The sequence below is a fragment of the Nannospalax galili genome, unplaced genomic scaffold (genome assembly GCF_000622305.1).
Source record: "Nannospalax galili isolate Female #2095 unplaced genomic scaffold, S.galili_v1.0 scaffold243, whole genome shotgun sequence".
NCBI lineage: Eukaryota > Metazoa > Chordata > Mammalia > Rodentia > Spalacidae > Nannospalax > Nannospalax galili.
The window spans coordinates 10036711-10054282 of NW_008353490.1; the positions used below are offsets into that span (position 1 = coordinate 10036711).

Sequence of the window (17572 nt, forward strand, 5' to 3'; positions counted from 1 at the left end):
ACCCCCAAGATAAAAGTGCACCAGTAGAGATTATTTGCTGGGCCAGTCACTGTTGTGGTGGTTCATAGAATTTACAGTTGGATGGGATCATTGATTGGTTTTTTCTCCCCTTGGCAGTTTGCACAGTATCTTCTGATACTGTAGGAGCTAGTCTTGAGTGAAGAAGCTTCCAGTCACTTCCAGTTCAGTTGCTCCAGGTCCTGTGTCTGAAGTATGTTATGTACTGTCTTCAGCAATAGGGTCTTACCTTCAAGCATTTGGAGGCAATCAAGGGCTTTTGCAATAGCCTATATAATTTTGAGAGTTGCTTGGACCACCCTGGCTACACACAAACACACACATACACTTTTTTTCAGTAGGCTTTTGAACTTATACATTTCCCTCTGGTTTTTCACACCACCTAAGCATTACTTTTCTCTCCTGTCTCTCCCCTTATATAGCTTTCCTCCTTCCTTCCCCAGCTAAAGTAGCCCCCATTTCCCCCCTCAAGTTCTTCCATAAGATTTTTTTGAGACTATTGTGAATGGTATTAAGAATAAGAGACTACAGAGTGCTCAGCCCTAAAGGGGACATCTATCTCACACGCCTCTCCACAATGCTCAGTGATCAGGAAAGGAGGCAGAAATATTATAGGAGCTAGAGGCAGCAGATGACTACAATGAAACTGTTTTCAAAACACAACAGGGCACTTGTACATATCAACATATAGTGATTATGACAGCATATGCAAGACCTGCACAAGCTCAAGTCAGACAGAATCCCAGCATGGAGAGGGGAGGTGGACATGATGTACCACCTCTGGTAGAGAAGATTTTGGCAATTGATAGCTTCTGGGAGAGGAAGAGTCAGTTTCCTTTAAGGTTGTGGCCCCTGGTAGGTAGACCATGCCCCAGTGGATGACTCCACACCCAAGAGCATATGGAAAATACACATTGGACTTGATGGGTTTAATTAAAAGAGGATAGAAGATGGGTGGGTAGGGAAGGGAGTGGACCTGATAGTTGGGAGGACAGGGAATATGAGCAAAGTATACTGCATGAAATTCTCAAAGAACTAATACAATGAGGATAAACAATTAAAAAGATTTATTTATCTGTTCATCTATTTATGTGTGTGCGTGCACCTGCACATGTGTGCAGGTGTCTGTGGAGACCAGAAGAAGTTGTTGGATCCCCTAGAACGGAAGTTACAGGCTGTTGTGAGACACTGGATATGGGTGCTGGAACTGAACTTAGGTCCTATGCAAAAGCAGCAAGTACTCTGAGCCATCTCTCCAGCCACCCCCTAAGCAAGTATAACTAAGTAAAATTCTCCAGGAACATTTCAGGAGGCACCCTTGTCATTTATAGAGCACTTCAGTAGATAGCATCATGGGAAAACTATGGCTACCTCTTCCATCTCTTCGATTGAAGTAGCTGAACTGGAGGGCAGGTACCAGGCCTTTGCCAATAGAACCGGAAAAATGAATTGGATAAAGAAACCAATTGATCTAAAAACCATTGAATTTCAGTTTGATTAAATATGCTATTTCTGACTGGGCTAGTAATTCATAAACTTATTTTTTTGTTTGTGTTATAACTAGAAAGGCTTTTATTATGTTTGAAAGAAGTCATTTGCATTTTGACAAATGGCAATTTCAAATACATTAAGAAATCAAATATACATCTATTGAAATACATATTGTCTAATAATTTTGATATGAAAAACTAAATGTCCTATTTCCAGAGGGTTATGGATACAAGATCCTCCACAGTATTTACTTTTGTCCTAGGAAATCACAGTTTTGGTCTCGTGGCATTTATATCATTAGTTAGAAACCTGAGAAGTATAAGATTGTGAGAAAAGTGCCTTATTAGAGAAGTAAACTGTGGAACAAAAAGCCAGAACATGTCCACCCTGCAGAAAGCCCATCAAGGAGTTAGAACATGCATTCTAAACTCTCCCGAGTTCACCTCCAGCTCACCAAATATCATCATTACTGACAGGATACAACTTGAAGCAAAACCATCAAAAATATAGCTATAAGCTGTGGCTAAGTGGTTCTTTGGGTGTTTAAGTCATTTCAGTGTGGTAGGTATCTTAGTTTTTCTGTTGCTGTAATAAAATACTCTGACAAAAGCATCTTAGGGAAAGGGGGTTTATTTCAGTTCACAGTTCAAGGTGCATCATGATGGGGGTGTTAAGGCAGGAGGAGCTTGAAGCAGCTGGTCACATTTTGTCTACGGTAAGGAAAGAGGAATGAATGGATGTATGCATGCTGCTTAGCTCTGTTTCTCCACTACACAGTCTAGGATCCTAGCCAGGGTGGACCTTCCTGCCTCAGTTAATGCAATCAAGCTAATGCCCCACAGGCATGCCCAGAGGCCCCTCTCCCAGCTTCTGTCAAGTTGACAATTAGCACTCACCATCACAGTAGGATCCCTTGGCTAACTTTTTAGGACATTGTTGAATTACCCATTTATTTATTTATTTATTATTTATTTATTTATTTAGGTATTTTTGAAACAGGGTCTCACTAGGTTCCAGGTATTCCCCAGCTGACCTGGAACTATGTAGACTAGGCTGGCCTTGAACACACAGTGATCCACCTGCCTCTGCCTCCCAAGTGCTGGGACTAAGGGCTTGTGCCACCACGCCCAGCCAAGCTACCTAATTAATCATAAATATGTTAGTTTGTGCCACTCTGACCAAAATACCTGATAGAAAGGGAATTTTTACTTCAGCTCATGGTTTCTGAGCTTTCAGCCCATTATAGTAGATAGGGCATGGTGGAGGAGTTCGGCAACAGCGGTAGGAGAGTATGGTAGAGCTGATCACATGACATTCAACCAGGAAGAAGAGAGTGGCCAAAACTGGGCCCAGGTATGACTTTCAAATTCCATTCCCCAAGCGGCCTACTTGTGCCATCTAGGACCCACTTCCTAAAGATCTCACAGCTTCCTAAAACAGTGCAGCCCTCCAGGGAACAAGCATCCAAAACACAAATCTACAGGGATCTTTCAAATGTGTCTCCTAGCAATGCTTTCAACAACGTGGCAGTTTACTAATGAATAGGACCCAGATTCATTGTCCTTCATCGTTCTTATGCAGATCTTACTTTTTAAAAATTTATTTATTTTTATTATATGCATGAGTGTTTTGCCTCCATGTATCATGGAGTGCTCTTGGAGGTCAGAAGAAAGCATCAGATCCCCTGGAACTGGAGTTACAGAGGATCTTTTAGCCGCTGCCTGGGTGCTGGGAATCGAACCCTGGTCCTCTGCAAGAACAGTGCTTTTAACCACTGAGCCAACTCTCAGTTCCCCAGATTCTACTTTTATTTTTTAATATTTTATTTATTATTTCTGTTTTATGTGTATGAGTGTATTGCCTGAATGTATGTGAGTGCACCCATGTCGTGCAATGCTGCGGAGGTCAGAAGAGGGCTTCAGATTCCCCTAGAAATGGAGTTAAGGATGGTTCCTAGCCACCATGTGGGTGCCGGGAAACGAACCTGAGTCCTCTGCAAGAGCAGTCCGTTCTTGTAACCACTGAGCCCTCTCTCCAGCTCCATAGAGCCTACTTTTAAAACACATGAATGTAATGCTATGGAGTTGTAATTTATTAAGCTACACACTATAAGTTATAAGAATTAAAGCGCCACCTAAAATGGATAGAATCCATTTGAACAAAGAATTGGCATAATTCATGCATATATTTCATGTGTTTACAAACTTCCCCAATATTTCTCTTGGACCTCAGGGAGGGTTCTTGCCCTAAGCCCTAACATTGCCTGCCCTATTTCATGCCTTAAACACCTGCCATGCTTTTCCATAGACCACAATGCCTTTGGCCCTCAGATCTAGGCTCACTGTTGGAACAGTGTACACTAGAGACCCTCACACCCACTTCTGTGTGGAACACCATTCACCAAGGTGGGGGGAGGGACTATCCACATCTGTTGCCCTGTGTTCTCAAAGCATAAGGCACCTACATGGAAGGAGATGAGTCAATGCCAAGATAGACTGTCTCCCAACTAGAGGAAAGACTTGGGAGGAGGAGGCACTTAGGAAAGAGAACAATTTCATTGGCCTGGCAAAGCCTTTGGATGGTATGAATCAATTCTGACCTAATTAAAATATTGCCTACTAAAATTCATTTTCTTGTTTCTTTTCTATTCTAATTCTGATACCACAAGTATTTCACATTTTCATGGAATCTACCACAATTGTAAAAGACATCTGAGAAACACCTCATAACGTGTAGTGATTCACACTATTATTAAATATGTATGTATGTAGGACAAGATATACCAAGCATCAATTCTGTTGTAGTGCATCAATTACATGCAAATTTTGATCATAGTGATTATCTGACTAGTGATTTTGAGGAAATGAAGCACCTAATTTAGTGTAAATAAGCCACATAAATTTAATGTAATATATGTGTTTTGTTCTATTACACATCCCCGGATCACCAGCTCAGAATATCCACATGTGTAGCTATAGTTAGACTCAATCCTGACATTTTGGAGTTTCATAGGAAGTACAGACATTTAAACCTGTTTTAAAAGATTTAGTGTAATTAAGGTGCATTTGTCAAGATAAATAATGTTTCTTCTGATAGTTTGTTAGCTTGATTGCTCAATGAAGTGCCTCCTTTGTGTTGCTGCACCAGACCCCGCAATTGTCAGAAACTGGTCTGAATTGCTCTCCTGGCTTGACTATAAATACAAAGGATCTCCACATTTTTGAAACCCTGCTTGTTAATTACTTTCCTCCCTATAATCTTGAGAACATAAAGGCCTCACTCCCTCTGAGGCACATGGGACTCTATCGTCAAATAGTTATTTTCACTGCTTTGTATTTGGCAAGCTTTTGGTCTTAAAAATATTCTACCTTGGAGTAAGGCAGTCAAAAGGCTGTGAAACAAGACACAATAATGGTGATAATTTCCCAAAAGAAAACAACCATACTTGAGAATTTTATGTAGTTATTGTGAACATTTTCTCTATCTGTTCAGTATGAATTTTAATGGATAGTTTTTCTTAATCAATTTTCTAATAGACCTGGAAAAGACAGGAACAGAAACACCCATTTCAATCCCCTACCTACAGATAGGCCAAAAGGGAGTGAATAGAAAAGTGACTTTACCCAAGCCACAGGGTGGTTCTGTGGAGATCCAGTAGAACCATGAATCCTTGCCCACAAAGTTACATGCAGCATTTTTTTTTTATTTTAATACTTCTATAGAAGAAAAGGAACATATCCCTGGAAAACTGGGTTACTTCTAAGTACTCTGAACATGAGAGTTGTTTGAAATGTTCTTCCAACGACCTTGTCATTAATCTCATCAGGATCAGAGTCACCAGGTCAAAAGTAGCGCTTCATTAGGCCAGCGTCAAGACAATCTGGGGAAGAAACAGATAAAAAAAAAATTCTGGTTAGAATTTTCAGGTCTTTACTCATTTTGTCATTCTACTGTTTCTGGGACTTTTGCCCCATACTAAATAACAAGATCTAGTGCAGTCACTGGGCCACACGTCCAATTCTAATGGAAATTTGTGACTATACAGTCTTTGTAATGTGCACTTTAAAATATTCTGAGTGCTTAAACTGACTTTTTTCAAGGCTGTTTTTAGTCTAATATTCCAGAGTCTATGTGAAGATGGGTGTACATGATCTGTTCAATTGTCTGCTTTCAATTATCTTAGCTATAGATCCAGAAAATTGCTAGAACACAGTGACACTCTATTTTTATTTTTTGAGGGAACCACTGTTTTCCTTAGTGTTTACATAATTTCACCTTTGTGACTACCACACAGAAATGGTTCCAATTTCTCTACACCCTCACCAACACTCTTTATTGTCTAATTTTTTTCTAACAGTACTTATCCAGATAGATGTTAACGACTGCAGGTGGATTTTCTTTTTGAGATACAGTGTCCTTATGAGGCCCAGCCTGGCCTCACACATGTACTGTTTTTCTCTTTAAGATTATGGTTGTGCACCATTATGCCTACCTGCCAACTGATTTTTGATAAAGGTACACAAGCAATTTATAGAAGGGCAATTTTTTCAAAAATACTGTTGAACAATTAGACAGCCTTCAACGACAACAACAAAAGAACCTCAGTTTTGGGCTCTATGGCTGCAAGCTGGGCGGCTCATGCTCGTCCTTGCTGGCTGGAGTTGACATCATGGCAATGCAGGCAGCATGACGGAGACTGACACCTCAATGGTTCCAGGTCCTAAGCTTCAATGATGCCGGTGGACCATGAACAGCCTCAGGGATGTGATTTCTCACTGGTATGAACTGTCCTGAGTTCTCCCAGCATCACAAGAGGACAGTCCCAAGGAGAACACGGACCTGGGCTGACCAAGGCAGGTTGAATGATTACAAGGATGGTTCTGTAGCTTATGCCCACATAGGGAGTCCTTGGGAACAGGACATGTGAGTGACATTGAAAGCTACCACACACAGCTCTCTACGGGGATACCAAAGTGCTCCTGCCTCTAGAATTCCTGAGCTGGGGAAACAGATTGGATCCTTGAAATACGAGGCTTTCAGAAGCACAGTGGTGAGGAAGGACTTGCAGAATTAGAGGGAAGGCTTCTGATGCCATATAACCAAAATCTTTCTGTCTTGGCAGCCATAACATCACCAAGAGGAACCTTGTTCCTGGGGAGTTGGTTCTTGAAGAACTGGGTGAGTTTGAGAGCTATGACATTTCTCCCTGAGAGACACACTACACATCATGAGTAAGCCCAAGCTGAATGGGTCTTCCAGTCTCACTATTTTGCTTACAAAATGATTGTCCTCTGCAGTCTTGAGGAGTTACAAGGAGCCTATAGAATGGAAATCCCTGTGGCATGCTCCTTTGTACCTAATCTCTAGTCTGTCAGCTGGCTTCTCTAGGGTATAGGCAGGAGAGAATAGACAGAGGATCTTTTTTCCAGCCCTCAGGCCTCTGTGTGCCATCTTTGTGGCTGCCTTCCTCACTTCTCCCTACTCCGAGCTTAGCTGTCAAAGAACAGCAGGTCAGAGGCACAAAAAACACCCACATATTCATTGGCCAAGTTAGTGAATACACAAAAGTGAGGGTGTAATAGAAACGGGAGAGGTTGTGTTCTTTCCTATCTTCTTGATGCTGGGTACTCTGTACTGGTCAAGATAGCTTAACTTGGTAAAAATCTGTTATATCTGGGCTGGGGAGATCACTCAGTTGGCAAAGTGCTTGCTACTCAAGAATGAGAACCTGAGTGCTATCCCCAGAACCTACATAGAAAGCTATGTGTGTGTTGAGAGGTTGTAATTCTAGCGCTGGGGGAGGTGGAGACAGGTGGGTCTCCTTGGCCAGCCAGCCTAGCCTTATCAGTGAGCCCCAGACCAATGGAAGACTGTCTCAAAAAATAAGGTGAATGAATGGCTCCTGAGGAAAAACGCCTGAAGTTGACTTCTGTTCTCCACACACATGAACACATACACACCCAAAATAATTTTTTAAATTCTGACATATCCATATTAAAGAGAAAGTATGAAAATGCTGAAATGGTCTGCCTTAAGTATTGAACTGATAGGAGGACAAATGAATGAGAGCTTCGTCTTTCTGTGTTGCTTAATAAACTAACGTTGGTTTGTTATGGAAAATAAAACAAAAAACAAATGTTTGAGAGGTTGGAGAAACAGCCCAATGGTTAAGAGTGACATCATACTTTTCTTGCAGAGGACCTGGGTTCAGTTCCCAGAACCCATGTCAGGTGGGTCACAGCCTATTGTAACTCCAGCTTCATGGAATTCAGAGCCTTCTTCTGGACCCTGCAAGCATTGCACTTATTTACACACACACACATGCACACACACAGAAGACAGAAAAATAAAAAGTAAAAATCTTAAAGGTTTTTAAAAGTATCTCTTCAAACGGCTCAGTGGTTAAGAGCACTGACTGCTCTTGCAGAGGATCCAGGTTTGATTCCCAGCACCAACATGGTTTGTATGAACCGTCCTTAACTCTGGTTACAGGGGAATCCAAAACCCTCTTCTGACCTCCACAGCATTACACGACATGGGTGCACTCACATACATGCAGGCAATACACTCATACATGTAGAATAAAAATAATAAAATATATTTAAAAATTTAAAAATGGATCTCTTCAGAATAAAAAAATCTTGAAGTAATTCATGCTTTAAATGTAATTAAAAATGGGTTACAATAAAAAATTGTAAAAAGTATGACTATAATTTTAAAAAGGAAAACACAGAATGAAATCTTCAGAAAGCCTGGGCAATTCGTTCTTGGATGTGATATTGTGATCCAGTGAAAAATGGTAACTTGAGCTGTGGTGGTACATACTTCTAACAGTTTAAACTAAAAATGGCAGGGGCTGGAGATGGCTCAGTGATTAAGAGCAGTGGCTGCTCTTGCAGAGGACCTGCATTGGGTTCCCAACACCCAATGACAGTTAACAACTATCCAAAACCCCAGTTCCAGGGGATCTGACCCCCTCTTCTGACCTCTGTGGGCATTGCACAACACAGGTGCACACACACACACACACACACACACACACACACACACATATATATGCAGGCAAAAACACTCATGCACATACAATAAAGAAATTAAACAACAAATTTAAAGAATGGACAAAAATTTGAAAAGGCACTTGTAAACATTGCTGGTGAGGATATAAACTGCTACAATCACTCTGAAAAAGAGATTGGCAGTTTCTCATGAAGTTCATCATACATTTACTGTCTGACTCACCAATCTTAGCCCTAGGTGTCACAAACGCTTTTTAAGCTGTTGAATGAACTGTGATGCATCCATTCAGGGATTGAAGTACTAGCCAGTGATGAGAAAGGACCAAACACATTGCTTGGATCTCAAAGGTTTTATGTTGCTTGAAAAAAGCCAATCTCAAATTTTACATATTAAAGGATTTCATTGATTTGACTTTGTAGTTCAGATTTGATTCATATGACTGCTAAAGTGTGGTCCAATTTCAAAAGCTTGGTTTTTGGCTATGGGACTATTGAAGGCTGGTGGAAACTTCAGAGAGTGAGACTGTGGCTTCCTTCTTATCCTCTATTTTGCTGCCTGGCCAGGACATAAACAACCTTACTCCATCACTCACTCCCCACCACAATGCACAACCTTACCACAGGCTCAAAGCTATTAGACTGCCTGATAGTGAATGAAACCTCTGAAATGATTATTCAAAATTAATCTTTTCTCTGTGAAGTTTAGTTATCATGACTATTTATTCTAGTGGAAGAAAGCTTACACAGTATCAGTCTTCAAAAGATAAAATGACAGTGATGGAGAACAGGTCCAAGGTTGCCAGGTGTGAAAGGGGTGATTGAAAGAAAGCTGCATGGGTTTCTTATGGTGATGGAGAGGCTCCATACCAAGATTTCTGTGGTGGCAATATGAGTATATATCTATAGCTATATCTCTATATAACTATATATAATATTTAAGTATATATTTAAACTATATATATTTGGAAGTATGCACCCAAAAGTCAATTTTATTATTGGTTAACTTAAAATAAAATTAAAATACATAAAATAATAAAACAGTAATAAGCCTAGTATATACTGGCATGAATGACATAGTTTTGTGGAAAATAACTGTATTTGTAACAGAAGCATGGTGTTGTTTTATGATTTTTGAAGGCTTTAAGTATATCCCTTAATAGAGGACTTTGGGGGTCCCATGTCTGCTGCATTCAATCAATTCTGATTTTGATATTTATTTTCAAGATGGAGTCTTACAGGCTGGCCTCAAACTCATGATTCTCCCGCTTCAGCCTCTCAAGTGCTGGATTACAGGCATGTACCACCACACCCAGCCATGCACACATTTGAGTTTTCATGTCGTGTAGCACAAGTGAGTTCTACCGTATACTCACGGGACAACCAGAGCAAATTAGGGAAATCGTTTCTAGTATATTTTTAAGTCTTTGACCTGATGGATTCCCCCCTAAAAAAGGATTTGGGGATCACTAGCCCATGTAGTAACTTCATAACAGAAAAAAAAAAAAGCTTTTCTTCTTATGTCTGATTTTAGGAAAAAATAACTACTGTATCCACCATAGAAAGGAAATAACATAATTATTATTTGAATTCAAATATATAGTCATAAATTAAAAAGACAAACTCAGATGCTTATTGTAGTTAAAAGGTCACCTCTTATACTTTCCAATAATGGTCAGGTTTAGTAATATGTTTCCATTCCATTCTTTTAAGGGTACAATAGGATTCTTTATAGGAATGTCTCACCATGGTTGGAAAGATTCTTCTATGCCCATTTCAGGTCACACTACAATGTTATCTGAATAGACTCTTCCTTTTAGAAGCCACGTAAAGTCTTACACTCAGAAAGAAAAATTTTCTTCCTCGGAAACTTCCTGAAATATGCAAGGTGCTTGAGAATGTCTTTTGTAATCTGCATTTGACCTCAAAATTCTGCAATTGTGACCAGACTGATTGCAGCCTCAGGAAGCAGGCATTTCCTGCCTGAGAGATAGTTAGGCAATACAGAAGGTGGGGCACATGCCAACACCCTGTGAGACAGCGCTATGAGCCTAAATGGTATGTCAGGTGATAAAGGTTGTTACAGGGACAGTTTGATTTGGACTAATTATATTTGGAATTGACTGTGTTTCCCAGGTGAGCAGTCTCACTATCCAAGTTGGAAGCTTCCTGCCTCGCTAATATTCATGAATGGCTACACTCCTTGCCCAGCTAGTCTCTTGGAATCAATCAAGACAGTAAGGCCTTTGGTGACAAAAAGAAAAGCTTTCCCTTCATTCACACTTCCCTAGAGCAAAGGAATTTCTTGATCTTCTGGTCTTCTTTCCTATTTTCATAAGCCATTCTAGGGACCCTTGGAAACTCACATGGTACAAGATGACCTTTAAAGGGAGATCCTGGGTCTAGTATCCACAATGTATAAAGCATTCTTACAACTCAGTATTAAAAACAAACCACCCAATTAAGATCTTTGCCTTGATAGTGGGCTTTGAGTTCTCACATATGCTGTATTCATTCAATTTTTATTTTGATCTCTCTTTGAGACTGGGTTTCATGACCTGGCCTTGAATACACAATCCTCGTGTCTCAGACTCAGGTCCAGAATTGAAATCTTCTCAGAAAAGATATACAAGTAGACAACAAATACACCAAAAGTTGTTCAATATCATTAGGGCACTGCAAGTGAGAACCACGACTGGGAGCTTTAAATGGGACACACATCACCTCCTTCAAGGCACAGGGAACATCAGAAGAGGTTGTAGAAAGATGATAGAGAGGAGGGCGGCTGTGTAATGCTGTGTTAGGGCATGATATGGCTTTGGCACCCATGAACTCACAACACCTGTGGTTGTCTGCATAGGGCATGTACAAGACCAAGCCCTTAAACACTCAGTCATAGATGAGGAGGGGCTCATGGGGCCCTACCCTACCAGGGGAGTTTGGAAGTCACAAGTTGCTGGAGGAGGGGACGTTGTTGTCTTTAGTGATACAGTGAGTTACTTATGCCCATGTGAGTGGTCCTGGTTAAACCCAAAAAGTCACAAAGCAAAAACAAAACAAAAATACATGAAAGTAGGATGGGGGCTTGGTGGAGATAGGAAGAAGATAAGAGTAGGTGGGAGGGTGAATGTTACCAGATTATGTACATGTATGAAATGGCCAAAGAATAAATTAATAATCAAGCCCACAGTGAGGTACCACTTCTTACAAGGATAATAACAATATAGTAGCCTTTTAGCTTTACTTTTGTGATGCTGGAGAGTGAATCCAGGGCCTCATGCATCTTGGTAAGTCCTCTACCACTGACCTACATCCTCAACTGGAAAATAGCAAGTGTTAGTTTGAGTATGGAAATTGGAATCCTCCCACACTGTTGGCAGAAACGTGAAATGGGATAGCACAGTGGAAAAGTTTGATGGTTCCTTAAGAAGTCAAATAATTATTTAGCCAGCATTCTACTCCTTAGGCATGTACCCCAAAGAATTGAAAATCAGAATAATAACTGCACAGTCATGTTCGTAGTGAACTATGCATAATAGAGAAAAGGTAGAAATAATCTAAGAGCCCATCAGGCAATGCATAATTAAATGTATATGTCTTCTTAAATTTTTATTGGGTTAAAAAGGAAAATTTGAGAAGTTGATGAACTTCAAAGGCACAAAAGGACAAATATGAGATGATTTCATTTATTTGAGACATCTAAAAATAATCAAATTGGTAGAAATAGAACAGTATTTTCCAAGGGCAGAAGAGAAATGGGCAGTGGAAAATCGATCCTTAGTGGATTCAGAATTCCAGTTTGGAAGTCTTAGGGAAACGGATGGTGGTGATCATGTACAGCACTGCAACATGCACAGAATTTTACACTTGAGTATTTACTTCTGTCAGGACTATATATATCACAATTTAAAAACTAAATATTATCCAGGTGTGATGGTGCATGCCTTTAATATCAGTACTCAGGAGGCAGAGGTGGGCAGAGCTCTGTGAGTTCCAGTCCAGCCAGGGATAAAGAGGGAGACCATGTCTCAAAAAAAAATTAATACATGCTACAGTATGGATGAACTCAGAAAAGATCATACTTTCTGAAATAATCCAGGTATAAAATGCTACTTAGGAAAGAGTACATATTGATAGTTTCCAGGTGCTCCTGAGCGGAGAGCAGGGAGAGACTGATATAGGTAGAGGGGCCTGTCTCCTTTTGATATCATGAGAATGTTTTGGAATTAGAGGTAGTGCTTGCTCCCACATACATTAAGTGTATATGAAATGTGTGTGTTTAAGGTAGTCAAATTTAGATCATGTGAGGACTATCTTATCTTTAAATTCAAGAAGCTTTCTTCAAGCTGGGTGTGGTGCACACGCCTTTAATCCGAGCATCCAGGGGGCAGAGACAGGCAGATCTCTGTGAGATAAATAAAGCAACTAACTAAAAAAATGTTTAAATAAAACTGACCTCTGTGCCTACCCAGAAGCACTGAAAAGAAAGCCGGCCTACAGAGCGAGGACCCAATTCCATTTATAGTCAATGTAGGAACACTGCTGCAGTTCCTTCACTACAATCCACTCAAGGCTTGTTGTTGCTGTTTGCTTATAAAATTCTCTATTCCCTTTGCACACATGTATACAAAAAAATCAGAAGTATATTTTAAAGAAGTTTGTTTTGTGTGACCATTTCTAGCCTTTCTTGGACAAGCAACAAGGCCCAACAGCCTTTAATACCTTTTAATGTGGGTAAGTTCCAGATACAACTCATTACCTACATAGCAGGAAGCCAAGTCAAAGTCAGAGTCACATGTAGGTTCAGCTGGAGTTCACAAGTCCAGAATTTTCTTCCTAAGCATGGGTTCTCAGTTCAGTTTTTTGATTACTGATGGACAGTTTGGGTCTTGAAAAATCCCCCAAAGACACAGGTGTTAAAGGCTTGGTCCTCAATGTAGTGCTATTGGAAGGTGGTAGGATCTTTAAGATGTGGGGGTCTAATGGGAGGACTTGGGCCACTGAGGGCATACCTTTGGAGGGGTCTGGGGGTCTCTGCAGGCTCCTGGCCTCTGCTCTTCTTTCTTTTGATTCCTGGTTTGTGCTGTGAGTGGGCTTGCTCTATCACACATTCCCTGCTATTGCCAGCAGAGGCCCAAAGCAATAGGTGCGCTCAACTCTGGACTGAAACGTCTAAAACCACAAGGGAAAATAAACACTTTATCTTTATAAGTTAATTATTTCAGGTGTTTGCTATAATGGTGGGAGGCTAACCCAATATCCCCTAAAATGCTTTAAAAATCTCTAAAACATTTCAGTCACACACACACAGACACACTTTTAAATAGAACCATTAGTTTATAGATACAAAGAATATATTTCCCAGGATATTTGAAACAGGCTTTCAACATATTTTTGTTAAACTCTTCAGCCCACTTGGCTTGTTCACCTTATGAAATACTGTTATCCATTGACATACTTGCTAAAGCCTGTTCTATGAATCCATGAACCAAATACAAGTCACAGTATGAAAGAATACACTTTGGTTTGCTGTTTCTTTTAAACCCAGGCTTACCTTGAACACCTGATCCCCTTGAGTGTACCTCATAAGTGCTGAGATTACAGGCATGTACCACCACATCCAACAAAAGTTCTTATTTTATGATCTAACTCAAGCATAACCCTGGGCATTTCTGACAGGGGTCTTCCTCTAGCTCAGATGGAAGGATGCTCTTGGGGCAATGCTTTCACATTGTCCCTTGTCTGGCACTCTGGAGGTGCTGAGATCCCACTGTGTGCTCTATGATCAAAACTAGGAATGGTAGGAAGACTCGGTGAAGTGGCAGAAGGGTCACTGGGAGGTGGGAAAGAAGAACTTTCAAGCAAGGACACCTTTGGGCATTAAGTTGGTTCTAGGAGACAGTACACTCTGGGTTGAGAAGCTAGTAACTGGCCGTCTGCAAGCTATCCGGGACCATGTGAACTGTGAAAAGTCTCTCCACATCCCCAGAGGAATACATGCCCTAGTTTTAATGCCAAAGCCTTAGGTTCCCTGGGTTTATAGTATGGGCCAGCATTGAGTGAGTTAAGAAGTATAGCGCTGGGCTGGAGAAATGGCTCAGCAGTTAAGACAGAACCCGGGTTTAGTTCCCAGAACCCACTTGGCAGCTAACAACTACCCACAACTTCATTTCCAAGAGGTCCGACACCTTCTTCTGGCCTCTGTGGACACGACATGCATGCGTGCTTATACACGCAGACAAAATGCTCATGTACACAAAATACAAATAAGTAAAATAAGTACAGTGCTTTGGATGTTGTGGCACACACCTGTAAATCCAGCACTTGGGAGAATGAAGTAGGAGAATTGGCATGACTTTTAGGTCAGCCTGTGCTACACAGTGAGATCTGTCTCAAAAATATGTCACAGTGCTAAGAAAAATTACTCCAAAATTAGGAAGAAAAGAAGGACATCTCTGTCAGTGTCCCGTGAGAAGGCAGCTGTCCAATAAGCCCATCTAAGGATCTTTGACTCTTTAGGAAAATGTCCTATTTATCATTTTTTAATGGATTAGGCCTGGACATTTCTTTGTGTGTGCATGAAAAGTTGGAAGTTATTGGGGCTGGAGAGATGGCTCAGCGGTTAAGAACAATGGCTGTTCTTGTAGGAGAAACGGGATCGATTCCCAGCACCCACAAGGTGGCTAACAACCATCCATAACTCCAGTTCCAGAGGAATCTAACACCCTCTTCTGGCCTCTGTGGGCATTGCATAACTCGGGTGCACTTGCATATATGCAGGCAATACACTCATATACATGAAATAAAAATGAGTAAAAAACAGAAAAGTTGGAAGTTATGAGAAACTGATGGACTGGTTGTTTTGGGGGGCAAAAATGTAAATGATAAGAAATGCTATAGTTTAATTGTCTAAGAAGACATGACCTATGGTTACATCTAGTCTAGCAGTCATTTCTTAGATTTTAGATCCAGGCTGGGGGTGTAGCTCAGTGGAAGAGCACCTAACATGCACAGAACCATGTTCAGTCCCCAACATCACAGATTCAGTTCATTCCACTTCACTTCACTTCAATTCAGTTCGATTCTGCAAATCTGAATATGCCATTCCATCTTGCTGGTACCCACTTTAACAATCTTAGCCTTCACATCCTCTTTTAAACACATTCTGTGTATTTCATTGTTAATGAGATCAATTTAATGTAGGTGTGTGCTCAAATGCTCTCTGTAAGCATTTCTCTGTCAACATGTAGTTCTGTAAATGCTAAAAAAGTCTTGCTGGGCATATTGGCACATGCCTTTCATCTCAGCACTTGGGAGGCAGAGGCAGGAGGATCTCTGTGAGATTGAGGCCAGCCTGGTCTCCATAGCAAGTTCCAGGTCAGATGGGGCTATAGGGCACCCCTGTTTCAAAAAGACAAAAGAACAACATAAAGTGCACAGAACGTTTAAGGAAAGGGAGGGTGATGCTTAAGGGGGAGTCATGAAAGATCTGATAGGGAAGATATCTGGACCGAATGCTGCTGTGACATGAGTTGTAGCCATGATGGAGAGGAATGGGAAAAGGGCCTTGAGACGAGGAACTCTTACAGGGCAAGGGGACATTATGACACGGGTGTAGGTGGTGTCAGAGGAGCATTGGGTAGAAGCCAGCTCCTTAGTTATACAGGTCATAATAATGAGCAAGAGCCTTGTCCTGCACAAAAGCAGGATTAAAGAATTTTTAGCAAGAATGTGACACAATAAGATGGCTTTGTGTTTTAGAAAGACCAGTTTTGTCTGAAGAATGCACACATAGGTGGAAATGAAACTAAATCGATACTACAGAATTGAGCAGTGAGAAAGCTGTGAGTTAAGGTAAGGCCGTAGTGAAGAGCAGTCACAATGATTTGGAATAAATAGGGCATGGTGTTTGTTTGGATGTAGGAGAGGGAACAGAAAGGTAGGAGTGAGCAAGATGTAAGTAAGATTTGGTAACTGATTGTGAGGGGGAGGGAGAGGAGGGGCTGACCTACACCAGGAACAGTCTTACTTTAGGTGTAGAGATCATATCACTCTATTATGAATACTGCAGAGACAGCAAACAGCAGCTGTTTATGTCAAGATGAGAAGCTGCAAGAACAATGCATTCCTAAGGTTTTACATAGTTTGAGCACATTCTGGAATTAAGCCTTTGCCTGGGCTACTGAAACATCTACCTTTTATTTCTTTAAAGGACTCACAGAGTACATTTTTATTTGTAAAAGATTTTTGAAAATCATTGATAAAATTACCTCTCTTCCTTGTTTGTGCTTGGCACGGTCCTTCCAGCAGGGCTGCCCACTCACTTTCCCACAGCCTTCTATGGTTTTCACTCTGATGGACAAGCTGCAGTGATAAAGCTCATCCAGGCAGTAACAACCAAGTTCGCAAACCTCTTCTCTCTGAGCCTCTCAAACCTCCCAGCTCTCATACATCCCTGAATGAAACTGTTTACCTTCCCCAAAGAGGACACCGCAAGCAACTTGAAGGAATTCGGCATTCTTAACGGATCTTCTCATCTCCAACTCCTAAAACCTTTCCAGCATAGAGGATGCCTTCATTGAATGCTGTTTTAAGGTTTATTTTTATTTATGTGGATAAGTGTGTATGTGTATGTTCATGCATTCATGAAGGTGCCCTCAGAGGCCAGAAGAGAGTATTACACCCCCTGGAGCTAGAGTTATGAGCCACCTGAGTGCTAGGAATTGAACTTGGGTTCTCCAGAAGAGTACCAAATGCTCTTAACCAGTGATCCATCTTTCCAACCAACCCATCAGTGAATGTTCCCTGCTGTTACTTAAAGACATAAGTAATGTCATCTGTTGTTGACAAATTTGAGGATTAAGGAGAAAAAACAAACATGATAAGCTCTTTTAGTGAGGATCATTATTATTCTAATGAGATGTTAAATGAGAGCTACCCACTTGAATTAGTGCATAAGTAATTAATTCCTATGGCTTAAATGTCAACATAATACAACAAATAATCTCTTAAAAATTGATTTATTTAAGGGCTATTGAGATAGCTCAGAT

The 17572-nt window shown here is 40.8% G+C and overlaps 1 long non-coding RNA gene across 1 annotated transcript in view; it reads right to left on the minus strand.

The window, feature by feature from the left end:
• Positions 1-5213: 5213 nt before the first annotated feature.
• LOC103748134 overlaps positions 5214-17572 on the minus strand; it is a 13643-nt gene continuing 1284 nt past the window's right edge. Inside the window, exon 3 of the long non-coding RNA XR_607888.3 lies at positions 5214-5389. This is a non-coding gene — a long non-coding RNA (uncharacterized LOC103748134). The remainder of the gene's footprint in view (positions 5390-17572) is intronic.